This window comes from Bison bison, unplaced genomic scaffold (genome assembly GCF_000754665.1).
Source record: "Bison bison bison isolate TAMUID 2011002044 unplaced genomic scaffold, Bison_UMD1.0 scf7180017864037, whole genome shotgun sequence".
NCBI classification, from domain to species: Eukaryota; Metazoa; Chordata; class Mammalia; order Artiodactyla; family Bovidae; genus Bison; species Bison bison.
The window spans coordinates 8570163-8596003 of NW_011494609.1; the positions used below are offsets into that span (position 1 = coordinate 8570163).

The window sequence follows — 25841 nt, forward strand, 5'->3', positions numbered from 1 at the left end:
CCCCCACGCGGAGCCCGGGGCATCGCCGCGCAGGAGTCCTCCCCGCGGCCCCAGGTCCCGGCGGCACCTGCCTGCGCGCGCCCGGGCTTGAGTTCCCACTGATCGAAGAGGCGTTCCCCAAGGACGCTTAGTCCTCAAGGCAGGTCCTACCCAGAGCGCGGCTTCCGAGAAAGGATGGCACTAAAGGGGCAGTCTTGCCGCTGCCACCTGCCCCCAACATTATTCCTATTGCCTCCTTTCAGGGGTCAGACTTAGACTGACGTTGTATTAAATGAAAATGGGGCCCATGATAGCTGTGTTGACCCATCTTTGATCAAACCTGTGTAAGTGTGACACGCGGCTCACCTCACCTGCTCTCAGTCACCTGCTCTAGACCAACCTCCCCTCTCCTAATCCCGACCCTTGGCACCGCCCCCTCCCCTCCAGAGCCTGATTATTCTCCTCGGGACCGCAGAGCACCCAGGGTGGACACATGGCATCCAAACCCAGCCCAGGTGCCTGCTCCCAGGAAAGCAGCTCCCGGGAAGGACCCCATGAGACAGAAAAGAAACTCCAGGAAGAAGTGTCCACAGGATTAAACCAACGCTTGAAGCTAAAACAAATTCAACGCCTGGCTGTAAATGCCCAAGAGGTCTGTAGGAGACAGAGGGCCCTGTGGCCTCTGGGCAGGCACCCACCTGGGTCTCCGGGGCCCTGCTGTGCCTGGGGAACACCGTGCCATTCTTTCCCGCTGGCTGAACTGGGTGTCAAACACCCCACCTCTGTTGGCTTTTGAGACACCTCCTCCATTTGGGAAGGAGAACTGCCACTTCACTGAAGCCAGAGGTCGAGCCACAGGTGAGCTGCTGCTCACCCTGCAAGGGAGGCGGCCCGTCTCCTGATTTCTGTCTCCCCTTGGTAAGGTCTCTTTTTCCCCAGACCTCCTCTCTCAGACAGTTCTCCTCCCTTCCCTAACTCTCCATTCCTGCAGATTCAAGCCTGCCCAGCCTGGCTTCCCTGTCCCTCCAAGTCACCCTGCACTCTCACCTGCCCAGGGCTCTGCTCAGGGCTCCTCAGGCTCCCAGCCTCCAAGCAAGCCCTCCCTCCCCAAATCCACTTCTCCAGCACCTCAAACTGCCCTCCCAAAGCAGACTGGACCTTGGCGTTCCTGAGGAAAACCTTTCAAGACCCCTGCCTTTGGATCAGGAATGAGCCCCAGTCCTTACTAGCTAGAAAGCAAGACCCAAACCCACTCATGACTTCAGGACCAAAGCTCAGACCATTCTCTAGTTTCCAAGACTTTCTCACATGGCAGGTTGCTATTTCTGCCCTGGGCCTCCAGGCCAGCCTTTTCTAGTGAGCTCAAACTTCAAGACCTAGGTCAAGTATTTGTCAGTTTACTGCTTTCCCAGGGCGCTACGGGAACCTCTGGGTCCTGACTTATCTATCACAATGAACTAGTACTGGTTATTTCTAAACCTGTCTCCTAGCCCCTAGCCTGGGACCAAGGGATTCTCAGGGTCCTGCCCAACTCAGAAGGCCTCATCCATGTTTGCCAACAGCATGAAAAGATGCGGGAGAACTCAGCGCAGGGAGCCCCCCCGTTTCTGCACCATTTCTCACCTAGAAAGAGATGATCCTTGTGTGGCACACCAGGGAAAACCAGAGGAACCTGAGCTGGTCTGCATAATATTTGCCAAAAATATTCATCTATCAATTTTGCTGTTGTTGTTTTAGTTACTCAGTCGTGTCTAACTCTTGTGACTCCGTGGACCTCTGTCCATGGAATTTCCCAGGCAAAAATACAGGAGCTGGTTGCCATTTTCTTCTCTGGGGGATCTTCCAAACCCAGGGATCGAACCTACAACTCCTGCTTCTCCTGCACTGGCAGGCAGATTCTTACCACTGAGCCACCAGGGAAGCCCCTATTAATTTTACAAAGATTAAAATAGTAATATTTTACAAAATATAGTTTTTACGTTATTATTTTGTATGGTTGATTGTAAGAAATATTTGAAAAGTATTAGGGAGACAGTAAATTTGTATGAAATTTCCAAATAAAAGAGTTCACATTTTGAAATGAAAACAAGTAATTGCTCCAGTGGACATACCAGGTCTCATGCTTGACGTGGGTGCATGTAAGCTCAGGATGGGAGACAGCTGGGATGTTACCATGGGGACACTTTCTTGGTTAAAGTAGATGACCACCGGAAAGCCTTTTTTACAATCACAACATTTCCCAAAAGTTGAAATTATATTTAAGAATCTAACACTCTTTTCTTTCAACTTGTTATGTTGACATTTCTTATGCGAATCAACAAATAAATTTCCAGCCCAGTTGACATTTCATATCCAGCATTTCAAGCTCATGATGAAGCATGTCGGTCAGCACAGCAGTGCCTACGGGCTGCTGGTGCCAAAGCCGACTGCCAGGCTTCCAGAGAGATGAGCCCAGGGTGCCCAGACCTGGGGCTGCCCTGAACACATCTGCCTGGGTGGCCCTCGGCTTTAACCTCAAACTTCCATGTCGAGTTCGAATTTATTTTGATTTTATTTCAGAAAAGAGGAACAGACCCAATGAGAGGTACAAACACTCTGATCCAACAGACATGTCTTGGGTGCCTAATGGAGCCAGCCCCAAGCCAGGCACAGAGGCCTCAGTCAACAGGGGGCCTTGCTTTCCCAGGATTCATAGAGCAAAGGCGTGTGGCAGGAACAGGCTGGTCCTCTCAGAGGGAAACTGATGTGAGCATGAGGGAGGACTCAGGTTCATTTCCTGGGGTGACCATAACAAAGGACCTCAAACTGGGTGACTTAAGATAACAGACATTTACAGTCTCTCGGTTCTGGAGGCCAAGACGCGGGCAGGGGACTTCCCTGGCGGTCCAGTGGTTAAGACTTCACCTCCCAGTACATGGGTGCAGGCTTGATTCCTGGCCAGGGAGCTAAGATCACACATGCCTCTCAGCCAAAAAAAACTAAAACAAAAACATAAAAACAAAACCAATATTTCAACAAATTCAATAAAGACTTTAAAAATGGCCCACATTAAGAAAAAAAAATCTAATAAAAAGAAAAAAGATGTCGGCAGGGATGTGCTCCCTCCAAAGTCTCCAGGGAAGTTTCTGTTTCACGTCTTTCTCTCAGCTTCTGATGTCACTGGCCATCCTGGGTGTTTTTTACCTTGTCGGGGTGTGTGTGTGTGTGTGTGTTAGCTGCTCAGTTGTGTCCAACTCTTTGCAACCCCATGGACTGTAGCCTTCCAGGTTCCTCTGTCCATGGGATTCTCCAGGCAAGGATACTGGAGTGGGCTGCCATTGCCTTCTTGTAACTACATGGCTCTAATCAGCCTCTGTTTTTACCTTCTCCAGGCTTGTCTGCATTCACATTGTCTTCTCTCCCTCTGTCTGTATCTCTTTTTCCCTCTGATAAGGACACCAGTTATGCTGGATTTATGCTCCCAACTCCAGGAGGAATTCAACTAAACTCATTATATCTGCAGTGATCCCATTTCCACTAAGGCCACATTCAGAGCTTCAGGGAAGAACATGAATTTGCGGGGTGGGGCAGGGCAGGAGGGGAACATTATTTAACACAGAACAAGGCTGTAAGGTTCTGTATAAGCCTGAACAGTCCTAGGGAGGGCACTCCCAGGTGAGCAGCATCAGGAAGTTGGCACCTGAGGTCCGTGGAAGTCAGGGGAGTGGGCTGTCACTGGGATCCAGGGCGCTAAGGCTACAGAGGGACCTGTTGGACTGACAGGAACTTTAGCAGAGGAGTAGCGGGGGAAAGATTCAGGGAATCCACAGCCCCAGCTCTGCTCCAGACCTCCCACTGCCTGACTAGGAGGGGGTGGAGGCTAGGAGAATCCCCTGGACACAGTGCAGCGCTGGACAGATGTGGTCCTTTCCTTGCCAAGAGCTTCCAGCTAGCGGAGGTGTCAGGTCACCAGCGATCACAATACCAACTCGTTATAATAGGAGACACTGTTGCTGCTGTTTAGTCTCTAAGTCTTGTCTGACTCTTTGTGACCCCATAGACTGTAGCCCACCAGACTCCTCTGTCCATGGGATTTCCCAGGCAAGAATACTGTAGTGGGTTGCCATTTCCTCCTCCAGGAGATCTTCCTGACCCAGGGATCGAACCTGAGTCTCCTGCATTGGTAGGCAGATTCTTTAACACTGCGCCACCTGAGAAGTCCAATAGTGGACATGGGTGACAAAGAGGGTTGCCTGACCCAGACTTGATGGTCACAGGAGGTGACATGTCAGGAGCACACTAGGAGTTGGCCTAGAGCTTGGAGAAGAGAAGTCTGTGCAGAGGGAGCACTGCAGGTACAAAAGCCTCCAAGACAGGCTGATTGGGGAGTGGGGATGGAGCGGGGTGAGTGAGAGGGCAAGGCTGAGGACTCTGGCAGCAATCTGACGGTTGTCTGGGAGCGCAGATGGAAGGAAGGTCTAAGAGGTGACAGAAAGGAGGCAAATGAGGAGGAGGAGGGTGGACACCCAACTGTTGGACCTGGGCAGTTACGTGGATGGTGGCGTCTTCACAGAGACAGGGAACAAAGAGAGGACAAACAGACTCGAGGGGCGGAGGCGGGGACAGGGAATTAGTTTATATTTGTTGAGCGATCGGTTCCTGAAGGACCATTCAGTGGGGATGTTGACTGGAGTTGGACATGCGTGTCTGGAGTCTGTGGAAGAACCCTAGGCTGGTGAGGGATGTGGGTGTAGACGACCAGGAGGGAAGAAAGCTTGCCAACACCTATGGGCCACGCAGGGAGACGGGCTGGAAGCTGAGGATGGAGCAGAGGGAAAAGCCAGAAGACTGTGATGTCCAGGAACCCGAGGGAGACACTGGAGGCTGCAAAGAAGTCAGCATCTACTGACTTCACCTGGAAGGGGATGACTGAAGTTTCCATGGGTGTGGGGTGGGGTGGGTGTGGAAAAGGAGACAGCGTGGAGCAGAAAACCATTCCAGGAAGATTGGCTGTACCAAGAAAGGAAAGGCCCAACGCTGGAGAGGGACTTAGGGAGGAGAAGGGATATGTTTTAAATGTGTGGACATTTTCAAGCATAGATGAAAATGGAGATAACATAACAAAGCCCCAGGGACCCAACACCAGCCTTCGTCAACGATCAGTGTATGGCCAGTTTTGTTTCCTGTCTTGACTCACTTCCTGTCCCAGGATTATTTTGCAGAAAATCCCAGACATTATATTTCACCTATACAATTTCACATGTATTTCTAAAAGATATATTTTTAAGCATAACCACTTTACCATCATCATGGCTCCCCCAAGCAAGAATAATCCTATAGCAGCATCAACTACCCAGCCCATGTTTTCACTCCCCTGAGTGTCCTGTAAGAGGTCTCATGCTCTGAGTTCACTTTCAGGTGGGGACACGAACAGCCCATGCTAGCGTATCGTCTGACATGTCTCCTAGGTCTCTCCGTCAGGAGATTCCCCTCTGTCTTTGTCCTGAGCCATTTGTCGCTGTCATCACGGAAGCCGGGCCCTTCTTCTTGTGGAGCTTCCTACACTGTGTGCTGTGCTGACTCCTTCTTCATGACATGATCAAACTCATTCTTTGTGCATTTCCTTTGTATTTCCTGAAACTAGCAATGAGGTCTCGAGGTCTGATCATATTCTGGTTGATTCAAGGCAGAGAGGCACCGAGCCTCGGGTCATCCTCTGCGGTATTAGACATGCCTCACCTAAATTCCAGAGACAGCAATGGCACCCCACTCCAGTACTCTTGCCTGGAAAATCCCATGGATGGAGGAGCCTGGTGGGCTGCAGTCCATGGGGTCGCGAAGAGTTGGACACGACTGAGCGACTTCACTTTCACTTTTCACTTTCATGCATTGGAGAAGGCAATGGCAACCCACTCCAGTGTTCTTGCCTGGAGAATCCCAGGGACAGGGGAGCCTGGTGGGCTGCCGTCTGTGGGGTCACACAGAGTCAGACACGACTGAAGCAACTTAGCAGCAGCAGCAGCACCTAAATTCATTACTTCATTAGAGATAGAATCCATACTTGTGAGATGCCGCTATCAGAATTCCATTGTTTCTTTTTTATTTGCTAGCATACTTTTATAAAAAGAAACATCCCCTCTGGGGTTTCCCTGGTGGCTCAGTGGTAAATAATCTGACTGCCAATGCAGGAGACACGGGTTCAATCCCTGGTCTAGGAAGATCCCATATACTGTGGAGCAACTAAGCCCATGTGCCAAGACTACTGAGCCCGCACTCTAGAGCCCAGGAACCACAACTAATGAGCCTGTGAGCTACAGCTACTGAAGCCCGTGTGCCCTGGAGCCTGTGCTCTGCAATAAGAGAAGCCACTGCAGTAAGCCCATGTACTGCAATGAAGAGTAACCCCTACTAGAGAAAGCTTGGGCAGCAATGAAGACCCAGCACAGTAAACAATACATAAATAAAATTATATAAATGTGCTGCTCTCTCTTTCTCTCTCTCTCTCTCTATATATACATAAAGAAAAATGTCCCCTCATCAATCATTCAATTATTCAGTTAACTCTGAGGCACAGTTCATATAGGAAAGGCAGGATAAAGGTTCCTTATTCATCAGTTGTCCAAAAAATGAGCTGATTTTCTAGTATTCTTCAAAAGTGAGCCATGAGTTTTTTGTGCTCTGCGTTTTCATGCTCAGCATTAGTGGGTGGAGCCACAGTCGCTGTGTTTGCATCCACTCCCTTTGTTACTCTCCTCCCTGAATCTCACTGGACCACACTGGCCAGTCCTTGGCCAGTGGGAGGCTCTTCTAAGTGACTCCTGGGTCCTTCTGATGTGACCCAGGTACTTTGTCTTCCAGGGTGACACAGAGTCATGCATATCCTGCCCAGACTGGAGTCAGCCCCTCCCCCAGGAGGCCAGGTCCTGGAGCAGCCAGAAGGGAAGGTGGGGGTGGGCAGGAAAGGGAGCTCCAAGCTTTAACGACACAAGTCCCACTACAGGAAGAAAGAGCAGGAATCCAGAGTATGTGAGGAGGAATGAGCCTCGGGCTGGAGAAGGGGTGAAGGAAAAGGGCAGGAGCAGAGCGCAGTCCCTTGGCAGGTGAAAAGGCACGAGGGGTGGAGTCTTACCTCTGTTCCCTTTGTCACAGAAAGAAGTCAGCTGTGAAAGTGAAGAGGGAGTCTTTTGGGGGGACATCCAGAGAGTTGAGGGGAACCTCTAGGAACCCTGAGGAGGGGACAGCAGGCGCAGCTGGGAAACCAGAAGGAAGGTCATGAGATGAACGTCTTTTGGTGCTAGTCTGTGAGGCAGTGCAAATGTGTCCGAGAGTCCAGTGGCACTGAGAGATGACACAGCAGTGGACAGCTCCACGTGGAAGGCTCAGCTTTCACCACCCTCTATTCACAGGGAACATTCACTCCTTTCCCTGGTCTTAAGAAAGAGGCAATTTCAACCCTGCTGGAAGGTGGGGTCATCCATATGAGAGAGTCACCAAAAATGAGCACCTACTATGTACCTGAAGAACTATGGACAGAGGTTCAGGACACTGTACAGGAGGCAGTGATCAAGACCGTCCCCAAGAAAAAGAAATGCAAAAAGGAAAAATGGTTGTCTGAGGCAGTCTTACAAACAGCTTCCCTGTAGGGCTTCCCTTATAGTTCAGTCCGTAAAGAATCTGCCTGCAGTGCAGGAGACCCTGGTTCAATCCCTGGGTCGGAAAGATCCCCTGGAGAAGGAAATGGCAACCCACTCCAGTATCCTTGCCTGGAAAATCCCAGGGACACAGGAGCCTGGTGGGCTGCAGTCCATGGGGTCACAAAGAGTCCGGCATGACTGAGCGACTAACACTTACTTACAAACAGCTGAAAAAAGAAGAGAAGTGAAAGGCAAAAGAGAAAAGGAAAGATATACCTATCTGAATACAGAGTCCCAAAGAACAGCAAGGAGAGATAAGAAAGCCTTCCTCAGTGATCAATGCAAAGAAATAGAGGAAAACAACAGAATGGGAAAGACTAGCAATCTCTTCAAGAAAATCAGAGATACCAAGGGAACATTTCATGCAAAGATGGGCAAAATAAAGGACAGAAATGATATGGACCTAACAGAAGCAGAAGATATTAAGAAGAGGTGGCAAGAATACACAGAAGAGCTATACAAAAATATCTTAATGACCCAGATAACCAATCACCAAGCCAGACATCCTGGAGTCCAAAGTCAGGTGGGACTTAGGAAGTATCACTATGAACAAAGCTAGTGGAGGTGATAGAATTCCAGCTGAGCTATTTCAAGTCCTAAAAGATGATGCTGTAAAAGTGTTGCACTCAAAATGCCAGCAAATTTGGAAAACTCAGCAGTGGCCACAGGACTGGAAAAGGTCAGTTTTCATGCCAATCCCAAAGAAAGGCAATGCCAAAGAATGTTCAAACTACTGCACAATTGCACTCATCTCACACACTAGCAAAGTAACGCTCAAAATTCTCCAAGCCAGGCTTCAACAGTACATGAACAGTGAACTTCCAGATGTTCAAGCTGGATTTGGAAAAGGAAGAGGAACCAGAGATCAAATTGCCAACATCTGTTGGATCATCAAAAAAGAAAGAGAGTTGCAGAAAAAACATTTACTTCTGCTTTATTGACTATGGCAAAGCCCTTAACTGTGTGGATCACAACAAACTGTGGAAAATTCTGAAAGATATGAGAATACCAGACCACTTTACCTGCCTCCTGAGAAATCTGTATACAGGTCAAGACGCAACAGTTAGAACTGGACATGGAACAACGGACTGGTTCCAAATTGGGAAAGGAGTATGTCAAGGCTGTATGTTGTTGACCTGCTTATCTAACTTATATGCAGAGTACGTCATGTGAAATGCCAGAGTGGATGAAGCACAAGCTGGAATCAAGATTGCCGGGAGAAATGTCAAGAACCTCAGATATGTAGTGACACCACCCTTATGGCAGAAAGCAAAGAGGAGCTAAAGAGCCTCTTGATGAAAGTGAAAAGGGAGAGTAGAAAAGTTGGCTTAAAACTCAACATTCAGAAAACGAGGGTCATGGCATCCAGTCCATCACTTCATGGCAAATAGATGGGGAAACAATGGAAACAGTGACAGACTATTTTCGGGAGCTCCAAAATCTCTGCAGATGGTGACTGCAGCCATGAAATTAAAAGATGTTTGCTGCTTGGAAGAAAAGCTATGACCAACCTAGACAGCATATTAAAAAGCAGAGACATTTACTTTGCTGACAAAGTCTGTCTAGTCAAAGCTATGGTTTTTACAGTAGTCATGTATGGATGTGAGAGTGGGACCATAAAGAAAGCTGAGTGCAGAAGAATTGATGCTTTTGAACTGTGGTGTTGGAGAAGATTCTTGAGAGTCCCTTGGACTGCAAGGAGATCAAACCATTCAATTCTAAAGGAATTTCTGAAGCTGAAACTCCAATACTTTGGACACCTGATGTGAAGAATTGACTCTTGGAAGAGACCCTGATGCTGGGAAAGATTGAAGGCAGGAACAGAAGGGGGTGACAGAGGATGAGATGGTTGGATGGCACCAATGGCTCAATGGACATGAGTTTGAGCAAGCTCTGGGAGTTGGTGATGAACTGGAAATCCTGGTGTGCTGCAGTCCATGGGGTCGCAAAAAGTTGGACATGACTGAGCTACTGAACTGAACTACATGCACAATAAGTTCTATGTAGAAGCAGGGGTTGCCATGAGAAATAAGACAAAAAAAAAAAAGGACCTTCCACCAAGAAGTTCTGTCTCTGCAGGGAAACCATGAGGCATGGCAGGTGCAAATCCAGAGAGGGCAGACATTGCCCGGGGAGGGCAGAGGGGGACAAGGGCCCCAGAGGGAGCCTTGAGGAAGCTGGGCTTCAGAGCACAAGAAAATGCCTCCTGCTTCGAGGCATGGAAAGCATGAAATATTATTGGAGAGATAAGGAAAGGTAACATCAGTACATGTTTACTTACTGTGAAGGCATCTCATTTTATCTCTATTGATCAAACAGCAAAAATTCTAGCAGTATGGGGTGGTCAACCGGTGCACCAGGGAGGTTTTTGGTTCAGTTGCTAATGTTGTTGGTAAAGAACAGAATGAAAAGCCTCCCACTAGAAGCATGTCCTGTATTGCAGGCAGACAAGAGTCCACATGCCAAGGAGTTGTGGTCCCACCAAGGATGGAGAAGCAGGCCTCCTAGGTCCCCGGGGGCCCAGAGAGAAGAAGGCCAGGCCTTCAGGCTTCCCTGGTGGCTCAGTGGTGAAGAATTCACCCGCTAACACAGAAGACACAAATTCGATCCCTGATCCCACAAGACTCAGAGCAACTAAGCCATGGCATCACAATCACTGAGCCTGTGCGCTACAGCTGAGCAGCTGCAACTACTCAAGTCCTTCACTCGGGATCCCGTGCTAGACAGCAAAAGAAGATACTGCAGTGAGAAGCCTGTGCACTGCAACTAGAGCAGCCCTCGCTCTCCGCAGCTAGAGAAAGTCTGAGCAGTAAGGAAGACCCAGCAAAGACAAAGATAAATAAAGAAAAAGAAGGCCAGGCCTTGGGGTGCTGCAAGCTGCCAACCTCTTGACTCAACCCTAGCTGACTCACTCTGTCCCCACCCGAGGCTCTCGTCTGGATGGGAAGGGCCCAGGCAGCAGGGTTTAACAGTATTTAGAAACATTGTCAGGGAATGTCAGAGACTGAGCTCAGCTCCAAAACAAGAGTGCCGAGAAGTCTAAGCTGGACAGAACAATCTCAGGGAACTCATAGTTTCTTTATAAACAGAGAAAAGGGTCAGAGTGGAGAGTTGCTGCCTCTGGGCTGTGAGAAGAGGCACAAAAAGCACCAAGCCATGTTTTTTCAAATAGAATAATAATAATTATAATAAAATTAATGTAAAAAACAAAGATAGAAGGCACACACACACATGCTTAGCCTAGGCCATGACTCATTAGTGGTAGGATTTTAGACTTCATGATACTGTGGTTCAGCTGGTAAAGAATCTGCCTGTAATGAGGGAGACCTCGGTTCGATCCCTGGGTTGGGAAGATCCCCTGGAGAAGGGAAAGGCTACCCATTCCAGTAGTCTGGCCTGGAGAATTCCATGGACTGTATCCTCATGGGGTTGCAAAGAGTTGGACATGACTAAGCAACTTTCACATCCTGCGTTAGGACACATTTTGTGGAGAGTAGCTTTGCAAATCCTGTGATAACACCTAACATGGAGGCACCCTCCCATTTGCAAGGGTGTGTGTTTTAGTCACTCAGTCGTGATTGACTCTTTGTGACCCCATGGACTGGAGTCCATGGACTGGAATATTGGAGTAGATGGTTGATCCCTTGTCCAGCGGATCTTCCCACCCCAGGGATCAAATTCGCATCTCCTGTGCTGGCAGGCAGATTCTTTAAAGTCTGAGCTGTCCTGTGATAACATCTAACACTGAGGCACCTGCCCATTTGCAAGGGTGGCCCTCAGCAAACTGCCTGTCTAAGACAGGGTCAAATGTTCCTGCTCCCAGCCCCTGGTGATGTTTCTTGCTTTTTTTCTGTGCTGTAATAAGGGGAGTGGTCCCTGGAAAATGCCTGAGAGCCTTGGGAGTAGCCAGACCCTGGCTCCATGGGGGCTACTGGATATTTGCACTGACCTATGCTTTCAGCCAGGAACCCCCCAGCCCCACCCCAGGGCTAACTTGTTGCTGGAGTCCATCTGTTGTAATTCCTCCTAGTTTTAAGCCTATAGGTAGTAGGTCAGGGAGAGGAAAACAGGAATCTGGCTCATCAGCAAAGGAGTGGAGTCATACCATGGACCCCCTCCCCCACCTCCAGCTGAGCTAGTGCAGATAAACAGGATAAGAAAGTTGGAATCTTTTTTTTTTTTTTAAGATTTTTTGATGTGGATCATCTTAAAGTCTTTATTGAATTTGTTACAGTATTGCTTCTGTTTTTTTTTATGTTTTGGTGTTTTGATCCCAAGGCATGGGGGACCTTAGCCCCCAGCCAGGGATTGAACCTGCGACCCTCGCATTGGAAGGTGAAGCCTTAACCACTGGACCACCAGGGAAGTCTGCGAATTGGAATCTTTTTATGAGGTCTTCCACAAAGCTTGACACTTTTCAGTCTAGGTGTGATTTGGTAAATTATGTGTTATAAATCACAGGGTTGTACTTTAAATTTCCCTCTGGGCCTGTATTTGGTGATTTATGAAGAGGGGGTGCTTTTATTTGAAACAATATGTTAACAGCCTGGTGGGAGAATGTGGCTACAGTGGGCCCTGTTCACCTTTGGATTCTGCATCTGTAGATTCAACCAACCAGTGGATGGAAAATATTAAAAATACTTAAAAAAAAATTCAAGAAAGCTCCAAAAAACAAAACTTGGATTTGCTACACACCAACAACTATTGACACAGCATTGACATTGTATTAGGTATTAGAAGTCATCTAGACATAACCTGACTTCAAGCCAGGCTTCAACAGTGTGTGAACCAAGAGCTTCCCAATGTACAAGCTGGGTTCAGAAAAGGCAGAGGAACCAGAGATGAAATGGCCAACATCCATTGGCTCACAGAGAAAACAACAGAACTTCAGAAAAACATCTACTTCTCCTTTATTGACTATGCAAAAGGCTTTGACAGTTGGATCACAACAAACTGAAAAATTCTTTTTTCTTTTTTTTGAAAATTCTTAAAAAGATGGGACTACCAGACCACGTTACCTGGTTCTTGAGAAACCTTTTTTCAGGTAAAGAAGCAACAGTTAGAATTGGACATGGAACAATGGACTAGTTCAAAATTGGGAAAGGACTACATCAAGGATGTATATTGTCACCCTGTTTATTTAACTTATATGCAGAGTACATCATGTGAAATGCCAGACTGGATGAATCAGTCACGCTGGAATCAACACTGCCGGGAGAAATACCAACAACCTCAGATATGTAGATGATACCACTTTAATGGCAGAAAGTGAAGGGGAACTAAAGAGCCTCTTGTAGAAGGTGAAAGAGGAGAGTGAAAAAGCTGACTTGAAAATCAACATTCAAAAAACTAAGATAATGGCATCCGGTCCCATTACTTCATAGCAAATAGAAGGGGAAAAGTGGAAGCAGTGACAGACTTTATTTTCTTGGGTTCCAAAATCACTGCAGATGGTGACTGTAGCCATGAAATTAGAAGATGCTTGTTCCTTGGAAGGAAAGGTATGACAAACTTAGATAGCGTATTAAAAAGCAGACATGTCACTTTGCCAACAAAGGTCAGTAGAATCAAAGATGTGGTTTTCCCAGTAGTCATGTATGGATGCAAGAGTTGGACCATAAAGAAGGCTGGATGCCAAAGAACTGAAGCTTTTGAACTGTGGTGTTGGAGAAGACTCTTGAGAGTCCCTTGGGCTGCATGGAGATCCAACCAGTCAAACCTAAAGGAAACCAGCCCTGAATATTCATTGGAAGGACTGATGCTGAAGCTGAGGCTTCAATACTTTGGCCACATGATGCGAAGAGCCAACTCATGGGAAAAGACCCTGATGCTAGGAAAGATTGAGAGTAGGAAGAGAAGGGGGAGGCTGAGGATGGGATGGTTAGATAACATCACTGACTCAAGGGACATGAATTTGAGCAAACTATGAGAAGGACAGGGAGGCCTGGTGTGCTGTAGTCCATGGGGTCGCAAAGAGTTGGACAGGACTTAGGACTAAACAATAGCAACAGAGATAAAGTATATGGGAGGATGAGTGTGGGTTGTACGCAAACAGGATACCATATAAAGAACTTGAGCATACTTAGAGTTTGGTATCTGCTGGAGGTGGGGTTCTAGACCCAACTCCCCACAGAAACCGAGGGGCAATTATACTCATGTTCTCTCTACCAAGCCCATCTTTTCCCAGCCAACATGGAGCCTGGGAAAGTCTGGCTGTGAACGGGGAGGCTCTCTGCCCAGGCAGCTGAATCCACCTTGCTCACCCAGGGGTGACAGTGCCAGCTCCCACCACAGCTTCCAATGATGACCTCGGCACTCACTTGGTCACTGGAAGGCTTGGCCCTGGGCTCCCCCAGGTGCTACCTTTTCTAGATCACTAGGACATAGCTCACTCTAGTCACCTCCTGACTCTCCTCTTTGGGGAGGGAGAGGGTAATGACTTGTTTATGTCTTCTGATGATTGCATTTGCTTTATGACTGCCTAGAGGCTTGTCCTAGCAGCTAGAACATAAAAAACCAGACCTGGGGAAGAGAGAGAGACGTACAGACAAGCAGGGATGCCAGAACCATAGAGGACAGGCCAGAACCTACAGCTGAGAAAGGGCTTTTGAGGGTCATTCCATAGCCGGGGGAAGCAGGTACCCAGAGAAGACACGTGAAACAGCACTTGCTTAGTAACACACTGGAGTACAGTTTCCTCAAGTACCACCTCTACATCCTTCAAATGTGTATTGAACATTTTCACTCATTCTTTTATATCAAATCTTGATTGAGTCAAAATAATTTTAAGAGGAAAGTGGAAAAAAGTTGGCTTAAATTTCAACATTCAAAAAACTAAGATCCTGGCATCCAGTCCCATCATTTCATGACAAACAGATGGGGAAACAGTGACAGACTTTATTTTCTTGGGCTCCAAAATCACTGCAGATGGTGACCGCAGCCATGAAATTAAAAGATGCTTGTTCCTTGGAAGCAAAGCTATGACTGACCTAGACAGCATATTAAAAAGCAGAGGCATTCTTTTGCCAACAAAGGTTGATCTAGTCAAAGCTATGGTTTTTCCAGTAGTCATGTATGGATGTGAGAGTTGGACAATAAAGAAAGCTGAGCTCTGAAGACTTGATGCTTTTGAACTGTGGTGTTGGAGAAGACTTGAGAGTTCCTTGGACCACAAGGAGATCAAACCAGTCAATCCTAAAAGAAATCAGTCCTGAATATTCATTGGAAGGACTGATGCTGAAGCTGAAACTCCAATACTGTGGCCACCTCATGCAAAGAGCCAACTCATTGGAAAAGACCCTGATGCTGGGAAAGATTGAGGGCAAGGGGAGAAGGGGGCAACAGAAGATGAGATGGTTGGATGGCATCACTGACTCAATGGACAAGAGTGTGAGCAAGCTCTGGGAGTTGGTGATGGACAGGGAAGGCTGGCATACTGCAGTCCATGAGGTCACAAAGAGTTGAACAAGACTGAGTGAATGAACTGAAGTGAACCCTGTAAGTCAGTGGTAAAGAATCTGCCTGCCAATGTAGGAAGCACAGGAGAGGCAGGTTCAGTCCTAGGGTAGGGAAAATCTCCTGGAGGAGGAAATGGCAACCCACTCCAGTATTCCCACCTGGAAAATTCCATTGAAAGAGGAGCCTGGTGGGCTCACAAAGAGTCAGACAGAATTGAGCATGGACACGGACAGGAACTTTTAAGACGAAATACTATTGTTTCTGAAAACACTTTTGAAGACATTTGGGTGCATTACCCCATAATCGTAAGTGAAAAATAAAACAACTCCAATTAAATACAAATACATCCCCATTCAAGAAGGCTGGGAGGATAAGCGGAGGAGGATACGAGAAGTCTTTGGAAGGCAGGGTTAGTGGTCATCTTTACTTACCTCTTTATACTTTACTGTATTTTCCCAATTTTCTGAGAGCATTTAGTAATTTTAATAATCCAAGTCTAGGCTCTGTGCTAGATTGCAGGGGTCAAGGCCCTGGTCCCCCTAGGGAGGTTGACCCAGAAACACAAGTCACAGCTAGGCAGGGGGGGCAACAACCACAGCCAGAGGGGTGTCAGAAGGAGCCAGAGTGGCATCTCACCATCAGGAGAGGTGGCCCCCAGAGGTGACATCTAGGTAAGTTACAGTAAGTCCCCTATGTATGAATGAGTTCCATTCCGAGTCCAATTTGTTCATAAGTACAACAAATTCAGCCCAGGTACCCAGTGAACACAATCAGCTATATAGTACTTTACTGGGATAGATTTATAATACTTTTCACACAAATAATCCACAAAAGAAACAACCAAAAAATAAAGAAAAACATGTTAGTATTATAGAACAGTATCTTGAAAAGTACAGTAGTCCAGGACAACAGCTGACATACGGGGGCTGGCATTGAGTGAACAGACAAGAAGAGTTACTGACTGCAGGAGGGAGAGGAGGTGGGAGATTATAGAGCTGAAGGGTCACCAGCAATAGGAGACGAAGGGCAAGCTGCAGTTTCACTCACGCCTGACGTTGATGGAATGCATGTTTGCATCTTTGAAAGTTCACAACTTGAAGGTTCGTATGTAGGGGAATTACTGTAGTAAAGCTGAAGAACTATTCCCCAGGTAGAGAACATGGGTCTTGTGTTTCAGAGAACAAGCAACAACGTACAAGGATCCATGAGGGTGTCTTGGAGAAATGTGATCTAAATAGTCAGCAATAGCTAACGTAGAGGAAGAAGGAGCCCTGGGGTGGGGGAGGGAGGGTCCTTATCTCCACAAATAATCAGGGAAATACAAAGTAAAGGCACTCTGAGACACTGTTTTGCCCAGAAAATTAGCAGATAAGAGAAATGACTTACAGCAGGCAGGGGAGCAGCAGCGATCAGTCACTCTGTTGGAGTGGGCAGGACTGGAATTCTAGAAGGCAATGCGGGAGTAGGTGTTTATAGTCTTAAGGTTTCTTCCCACCGCCCAGTAACCCTTCATCCTATACAACTGAATTCTACAGCAGAGTCGGATTTGAGGTGTGGACAGAGACCTGTGCACTCAGAGGGTTATGATTTTCCTCATTTCTTCATTCATTTCTTTAGCTGGGGGAGAGGTTCCCAGGTGTTCACTGAGTGACTTTGTTACATCACTGACATTTCTGAATATGTATTCTTCTATATGCATCAAATATTATACAATCAATGACTTCAAAAGATCAGTTAAACATACATGTTACGTTTCCCCAGCATCTGGCGTTTCCAGAGCATTCTCATCCTCAACATCTTATTTGACCCTTATGACCTCCGGCAGGTTGGGCAGCCTGATTCTGGGAAGTGTGGACATGTCACTCAGCTTGCACCCTCCTCCTCTGCTCCTTACTCAGACTCGTCTGGCCCTGAAAGGTGCAGCCCCTTGTCCCATAGGATCTCCTACCACCATCACTGCGGGTCATAGCAAGGTCACAGGTAATATCAGACGCAGAACCAAGCTTCTTATCTGCAAGTCGGGAAAGTGAAAGTTAAGTCGCTCAGTCATGTCTGACTCTATGCGACCTCATGGACTGTAGCCCACCAGGCTCCTCTGTTCATGGGATTTTCCAGGCAAGAGTACTGGAATGGGCTGCCATTTCCTTCTCCAGGGGATCTTCCCGACCCAGGGATTGAACCCAGGTCTCCTGCATTGCAGACAGATGCTTTACCATCTGAGCCACCAGGGAAGGACATTCATTTTAGAATAAGGCATTAATACGTCAGTCAGTCAGTCAGTTCAGTCGCTCAGTCGTGTCCGACTCTTTTTGACCCCATAAATCGCAGCACGCCGGGCCTCCCTGTCCATCACCAACTCCTGGAGTTCACTCAGACTCACGTCCATCGAGTCAGTGATGCCATCCAGCCATCTCATCCTCTGTTGTCCCCTTCTCCTCCTTCCCCCAATCCCTCCCAGCATCAGAGTCTTTTCCAGTGAGTCAACTCTTCACATGAGGTGGCCAAAGTACTGGAGTTTCAGCTTTAGCATCATTCCTTCCAAAGAAATCCCAGGGCTGATCTCCTTCACAATGGACTGGTTGGATCTCCTTGCAGTCCAAGGGACTCTCAAGAGTCTTCTCCAACACCACTGTTCAAAAGCATCAATTCTTCAGCGCTCAGCCTTCTTCACAGTCCAACTCTCACATCCATACATGACATCCATACAGGAAAAACCATAGCCTTGACTAGACGGACCTTTGTTGGCAAAGTAATGTCTCTAGGGATGTGTATTTCCTTCTTGTCAACTGCCACGCTTATAAGAGTGATAATCATAGATTATAGCCCGCCAGGCTCCTCTGTCCATGGGATTCTCCAGGCAAGAATCCTGTAGTGGGTAGCCATTCCCTTCTCCAGGGGATCTTCCCGAGCCATGGCTTGAACCCAGGTTTCCAGTATGACAGTCAGATTCTCTACCATCTGAGCCACCAGGAAGCTGTACTTGTATAAGAGACATAACCTCAAACAGTTAAGAGCTCCATACACATAGAAACCTACTTATCTGTATATTTCCAGAAACTTCTGTCTCTTTCCACCCTTATGGGTATTAGTGGTATTAAATATAAGCATTAGACATCATCTGTTGTTCACAGAGTAACTTCTGACTGTCACAATTACCTGGCTGAACCATCTTTGGCAGTTTGGTCTTCTCCAGGAAGACACAATTGAAAATGACCAAGATAATCTGGAGTCAAAACCTCCCCAAAGACCTGTTGATGAACAGAATGTGTTTGTTTCTACATGAGTAACCAAAGTGCAGTTATTAACAATAATAGTGAACATTTACTATTATTGTTGAGCAACAGCAATGTAATTATTAATAATAATAGCTAGTATTTACCAGGTGTTTTACTGTGTGCTGGGCACACACTAAGCTCATTATAAACATCTTATTTAGACCTTACAACAACCCTAAAAGGACAGTGAACTATTACCACCATTTTATTCAGAAAGAAGCAAACAAAGCTAAGATTTAAATTTGGGTCTGACTCCTACCCACTAAATGCCATAGAAACTCTATTTTTTTTTTAAAGCAATTGCAGTGCCTGTGTTTTTATATCTATCTGTAGGTACACCTCTAAGTGTGTGTTTGTGCATATATAGGAGTTCAATTTTCTTGGGTTCCAAAATCACAGCAGATGGTGACTGCAGCCATGAAATTAAAAGATGCTTGCTCCTTGGAAGAAAAACTATGACCAACCTAGAGAGCATATTAAAAAGCAGAGACATTATTTTGCCAACAAAGGTCCATCTAGTCAAAGCTATGGTTTTTCCAGTAGTCACGTATGGATGTAAGGTATGGATGTGAGACCATAAAGAAAGCTTAGCGCTGACGAGTTGATGCTTTTGAACTGTGGTGTTGGAGAAGACTCTTGAGAGTCCCTTGGACTGCAAGGAGATCAAACCAGTCAATCCTAAAAGAAATCCATCCTGAATGGTCATTGGAAGGACTGATGCTGAAGCTGAAACTCCAATACTGTGGCTACCTGATGGGAAGAACTGACTCATTGGAAAAGACTCTGATCCTGGGAAAGATTGAAGGTAGGAGGAGAAAGGGACCACAGAGGATGAGAGTGCCATCACTGACTGGATGGACATGAGTTTGAGCATGCTCTGGGAGTTGGTGATGGACAGGAAAGCCTGGCCTGCTGCAGTCCATGGGGCTGCAGAGTCAGACAAGACTGAGCGGCTGAACTGAACTGAGGAGTTCAATACTCAAGAATACAAGTATTTTGATAAACAACCTTCCATTTCCACAGTGAAGATGGGTCTGAATTCATTATGGTGAAAAGTCTGTGGTTTTTATCTGAGCAGTTTGTAAACAAACAGGGAACCAACCCTATTTGCATCAGTCCTCAGGGACTTGACTTTTCTCAGTCGGTAAGGAATCCGCCCACAGTGTGAGAGACTTGGATTTGATCCCTGGGTTGGGAAGATCCCCTGGAGAAGGAAATAGCAACCCAGTGCAGTATTCTTGCCAGGAGAATCCCTTGAACAGAGGAGCCTGGCGGACTGCAGTCCATGGGGTCGCAAAGTCCGACACTACTGAGCGACTTAGCAGAGCACAGCATTCTCAAGTAGGGAAGGGCCTCGACTCAGCCAGTCGCCATGGCAACTGCCTGGCAGCCCGACCCGGCTAGGAGGCGAGTCAGAAAGGTGTGGAAGCTCGGAAGCGGACCCCCAGGAGGCCTCCAGGACACTTTCCTCCCCCGGGGCAGTCCCACCCTATAAGCACAAGGCACCCTCCTCAGCTCCTCAGCGCTGAACCTTCGACGGGTTTCCTTCACTCCTTTTCGCTGGGTGTGGGGGAGGTAGAGAGAGGAGGGTCTCTCATTTATATTTAAGAAAAGCAAAAAGTTAACTTCTGCCTGGGGGAAGGAGCTCGGAGAAACCGTGGTCCCGGCCTTCTCCACTCACCCAAGGGCCCGCCGCCGCCGCGCCCCTCCCTTCTCCCGCGGAGGCCTTATCTGCGCAAGGGTGGGGGAAGGGGAGAGGACGGGAACCCCTTCCCGGGGGGTGATGGGAGGGGTCGGCTGGCTGGGGGATTATGGAAGTGCCTCCAGGGCCAGGGGAGGAAGTAGAAGAGAACTTCCTCCTTTTTCCTGGGAAGAAACTCCTAGTGATGGCCTCGCTGTGTGAGCGCTCTGCAGGCCTCCAGAGTTGGAAAGCTCTGCAGGCCTCCAGAGTTGGAAAACTCTGCTTCTGTGATCACCAAATGATTGCTTATCACCTGGGGGTTAAGGGTCACAGAGGCTGAGGCTGCCTGAGGTCCCATTGACCTAATGATGCCTTTTCTGGTCTCCCTAGGGAGAGGGTGGGTGGGGCTCTCAGCCTGACCTGAGAGACAGCATCCTCTTTCTGGAAGCAATCTCTGGGCTAGTTGCTGCTGCAGGAGGCTGGGGGTCCAGTCCTGAAGTTTACCTTACTTTGCCTTATTTGGACAACTGCTAAACCTGCAGGGTAGTGAAATTACTATAGATTGACTGAAAGATATTTTTGAGGGATGTTGGTGATTTAGTCAGTAAGTCATGTCTGACTCTTATTAACCCATGGACTGTAGCCCCGCAAGCTCCTCTGTCCATGGGATTCCCCAAACAATATTGGAGTGAGTTGCCTTTTCCTTCTCCAGGGGGTCTACCCAACCCAGGGATCAAACCTGGGTCTCCTGCATTGCAGGAGAATTCTTTACCAACAGAGCCACAAGGGACTTTGAGGGGCAGGGGGACTCTGACTTATTTACTTAAGACATAAATCAAATTGTTAAGTTTTAGGATCTAATAATTCAATGGCTAGACATCCAGCTGCTTATGGTGTGATCCAGAGCAGGGTATGTTTAAACCACTTTCTGGTTTTTTAATCAAAGGATCTTTGAGCCAGTGGTTCTCCACTTGGTAGATGGTTAAGGTCACTTCCTCTCTCTTAAGAGCTTCCCTGGTGGCTCAGAGGTTAAAGTGTCTGCCTCCAATTCGGGAGACCTGGGTTCAATCCCTGGGTCGGGAAGATCCCCTGGAGAAGGGAATGGCAACCCACTCCAGTATTCTCACCTGGAGAATCCCATGGACGGAGGAGCCTGGTGGGCTACAGTCCATGGGGTTGCAAAGAGTTGGACATGACTGAGCAACTTCACTTTCTTTAACTTAAGGTCACTTCCAGAAAACCATAGTTATTCCTTTAAATCAGAGATCTGGGGGGAGGGCAGTAGAGTATAGTGATTAACAGTAATAGCTTGAGTCAGATGGCATGGTTTGAATCCCATTGGCTGTGTGATTTTGAGCAATGTCTTTTACCTCTCTGTGGCTTCTTTTCCTTAGCTGTACAATGGGGAAATGACAGTGATTATTTAATAAGACAATTCCTATAAAATTCCTCAAACACTGCCAGCACAGTCAGAACATTATTACTTCCTGGCATTGTGAGAGAAAATTTGAATTTCTGACATTTTTTTTTATGTGCAGAAAAGTTAACATCTAGTTGCATATTCTTGATTGTATTTCCATTTCATTCCAGATTTCTAATATTGAAAATGTTTTGAGGTTTTATTAAAAAAGACATGGTCTACTGAATTAAATGTGGCATCTGTCAAATATAAAGAAGAAAATCACAATCAGTCCTTCTGAAGTCCCCACTTTTTCCCACAAGAAATACTGTTCATTTGGGTGTTTACAGTGTTTTTAACTTTGCAGGTAACAAACAATATAATTGTAGGGTCTTGTGCATTAATTTGCCGGTACATTGTTTTGTTTTTTGAAGAGTGATGGATTTGGGTCTGGGATGTGGTTAAGACTGCAACCTTCCATTATGCAGCTGTTTCAGAGGGAAAGGTTTGTGTGTTCTGGAAGACCTGGGGATTATTTGGATATCTGCATCATGGGTTTGGGCTCTGTAATGCTGCCAGTAAGATCAAACTCTGTGTTTCCTCAGTCACTGCTTCCCTCTCCAGCAACATCCCACAACATACCTTTAAGGGGAGGTGGGTATGAGAATTTTCTGTTAATGATGTGTGATTCTTTTGTAATATCTTTGTTGATAGCATTATATAGCTAGCATAATAAATAATGTACTAATAAAGTGTCATCTTTGATCCCCAGGGCAACTGTTTGAGTTGGGAAGGGTTTATTCCCTTCAGTTAACAGGATAGGGATGTGAGAGTTGGACCATTAAGAAGGCTTTATGACCCATAAAGAAGGGTCAAAGACTTGATACTTTTGAACTGTGGTGCTGGAGAAGACTCTTGAGAGTCCCTTGGACAGCAATGAGATCAAATCAGTCAATCCTAAAGGAAATCAACCCTGAATGTTCACTGGAAGGACTGATGCTGAAGCTGACACTCCAACACTTTGGCCACCTGATGGGAAGAGCCAACTCATTGGAAAAGACCCTGATGCTGGGAAAGGTTGGGGGCAAGAGGAAAAGGGGGCAACAGAAGATGAGCTGGTTGGATGGCATCAGTGGACATGAGTTTGAGCAAATTCTGGGAGATAGTGAAGGACAGGGAATCCTGGTATGCTGCAGTTCATGGGGTCACAAAGAGTTGGACACGACTTAGCAGCTGAACAACAACAGCAGGATAGGAAACTGAGGCTCAGAGGACCGGGGAGTTCCCTGAGGTCACCAAAGCTAATAGGCTGTGCAATCCCAGACTTTAAAGTTGGGCACTTTGGCTCTAGGTGAGTAATGTTTCCACTAAATGAAGATGACTTTAAGACTTGTTTTCCCTCCATTGGAGAGGGCACTAGCAACCCACTCCAGTACTCGTGCCTGGAAAATGCCATGGACGGAGGACCCTGGTGGGCTGCAGTCCCTGGGGTCACTGGGAGTCAGACATAACTGAGCAACTTCACTTTCACTTTTCACTTTCATGCATTGGAGAAGGAAATGGCAACCCACTCCAGTGTTCTTGCCTGGAGAATCCCAGGGACGGGGGAGCCTGGTGGGCTGCCGTCTATGGGGTCGCACAGAGTCGGACACGACTGAAGTGACTTAGCAGCAGCAGCAGCAGATCAATTTTTTAAAGTATTAGATTTAAATAATTAAAAATTGGGAATATTATTATTATAAAAGTTATTAAACCTTAAAAGCCACTAAGAATACCATGCAATATTTAGATTTAAGATAAAACACATTATTTGTATAATTTGCAAAAACACATTAAGAATTAGATATACAAATGTACAGTGGCCAAACCATAATTAAAAACTGAATTTTGATCCACAACTTGCAGCAGCAAGCCCAGGAAACCAACCCACTATCTACAGTAACCCTCCCAGGAAACCACCCTACTGTAGGCCAGACTCCCAGGAAGTCAGTCCTTTTCTAACTGATCCAGGAGCAAATAAGAACCCCTTTAACAATAGGCTCCAAATGCGTATTCCCAGGTGACTCAGTGGTAGAGAATATGCCTGCCAATGCAGGAGACACAGAAGACGATCTCTGGGTAGAGAAGATCCCCTGGAGGAAGAAATGGAAAACCACTCCAGTATTCTTGCCTGGAGAATCCCACAGACAGAGGATCCTGGCGGGCTACAGTCCATGGTGTCACAAAGAGTCAGACACGACTGAGCACACATGCACCACCAAATGGCCAAGACTTGATTAATAGCTGAGAGTTTACCTAATTTTTGCCCCCATTTCCACCTTAGGGCCAATCAGAGAAAGCTGAATTTCTACCCTCACCGATCACATAGGATGCCTGGGTTCTCCTGAGCCCTCCAGCAGCTTCCCCCATACTCTCAGCCTCCGATCAGGATACTAAATTCTTACGTTTTTTCCTCTATAAAGTTTCCCCACTCCTCTGCCTGCTTTTTAGTCTCTTTCAAAATATAAGTGATCATGACTGACCCTCTTGCTAGAACAAGCCCCGAATAAAAGTCTTTGCTTGCTCTCATTGGGTGGTCTTTATTTCCACATGCAAAATAGAGATGCTTTCAAGTATATGTGATAAAGGAAGAACATATTTGCGTCTCACTCGGGGATCTAAGGGCTCACGTGGACTGGATTTCCCTGGCTTGGTTGATCATCCACTGTGTGCAAAACACTTTTCTAGGTGCTGTGGGGAGGCAGAGATGAGGGCAATGTGGCTCCTGAGTGTCCAATAATCAGACAACCACCTGGATGACTGTAACGTGAGACAGAGCTTGTCCTGTGTGTATGATAAAGATGGCCCAAGGTACAATGGGAATTAAGAGAAAGACAGTGAGAACAACTCACTTGAAGGATCAGAAGAAGCTGCAGGTGGAAGGTGTCCAATATTTAGAGTAAAAAATTAAAAATACAGTGAAATATGGTTAATATATACTAACAAAAACTTACTACTTTAAATTTTGCATATTGTCATGCTCAGACCTTTAAACTAGATAGACAGATGGATAGATAGATAATAGATGATACAGAGAGGTGAAGTCCTTTCCTCTTTCTCCAACCCTGTCCCTCTCTTCCTCCCTGGGGGCATCCTTATCATGAATTTGGAGCTTTTTCTGGAAGTGGTTCCTTAGCCAGTCTTTGAAGAATGGCTCTGACTATAGGCAAGGCCATCAGAAGGAAGACTTCCAGGGGAAGCATTTGGCATAGGCCAAGACACAGACGTGGGGAAGTGAAGGATGTACTGGGGACTGTGCTCATGGTTTGCTTTTATCTGAATCATGTAACAAGTATAGGAAGGTGTTGATGGACCAGGAGGCTGAGAGGATGACTTGGGGTTTGAATATGGAGATAGTGAATACAGTGGTCTGCATGCAGTCTGGTCTGCACGTGGGTTTCCAAATAGAGGAGGAGGGTGAAGTGGTTAAGAGTGCCTAAGTCTGGAGACAAACAGGCTGAATCAGAGCCTATTGCCAGAGTTAACAAGGGGAGAAGGCCTGGATCAGGGTGGTGACAAGAGGAACTGGGAAGGAGATCATGAGGGGTCCTTGGCAGACCGAGTGTCAGATAACTGGAGGGAAGCTAGGAAGAGAGGCCCATTTAAGAGTGGGAATGAGTGTGAATGTGTGTGCGTGTGTGTGAGGGAGTGAGCTCCACTGGGAATTCCCAGGAGACTGGTCTCACATCTGGGATGGAGGAGGGGTATCAAACCCTGACGGGCATCAGGGTAGCCTTGCATCTGCTAATGAGTCGGAGCTGACTCCTTGAGTCAGGAGAAGATGCTTACAAACACAAGAAAAGATATCGAAGAACGCATCTCTGTGGACTACCAACATGGAAGGGTCAGAAGAGTCCAGAAAGGTGATGAGGGGCAGGCAGGGCCTATGGAGAGACCCAAGGAACCAAGGGCCAGGGCTAAGAAAGGTCAGTGTCCACCTCTGGGGGGGCGAGGTCTTTCCAGAGCTGGCCCTATGAGCTTCCTCCACCCCTTCTCGTTTCAGCATCACCCAGCCGCTGGTTAAAGGGGACAGCCATGTGGTGTCCAGGTAAGAGAGAAGGTGGGTACCCAATACGCCTCAGGCCCCGCCCCCTCCCTCTTCCGTGGGTGACGATTGGCCGAGGCTTTCCTTACGTTGTTATGACAGCACCTGAAGGCAGGCATTGGCTTCTTCCCAAGCCGTCCCGCCCCAGGCCCCGCCCCTCTCCCCAGAAGGCGACGGGCAGTTGCGACCCGTTGCTATGACAGCACCCGAAGGTTAACGGTTACCCTTCCGGTGCTTCCCAGCTTCTCCGCAAGGGCTGGGAGGGAGAGAGCCCGGTCGCGTCTCCATGGCG

General features: G+C 47.2%; 1 protein-coding gene across 1 annotated transcript in view; it reads right to left on the minus strand.

Annotated features, from left to right (window-relative positions):
• SLC37A1 (solute carrier family 37 (glucose-6-phosphate transporter), member 1) overlaps positions 1–25841 on the minus strand; it is a 101566-nt gene that overhangs the window by 75419 nt on the left and 306 nt on the right. The window lies entirely within an intron of this gene.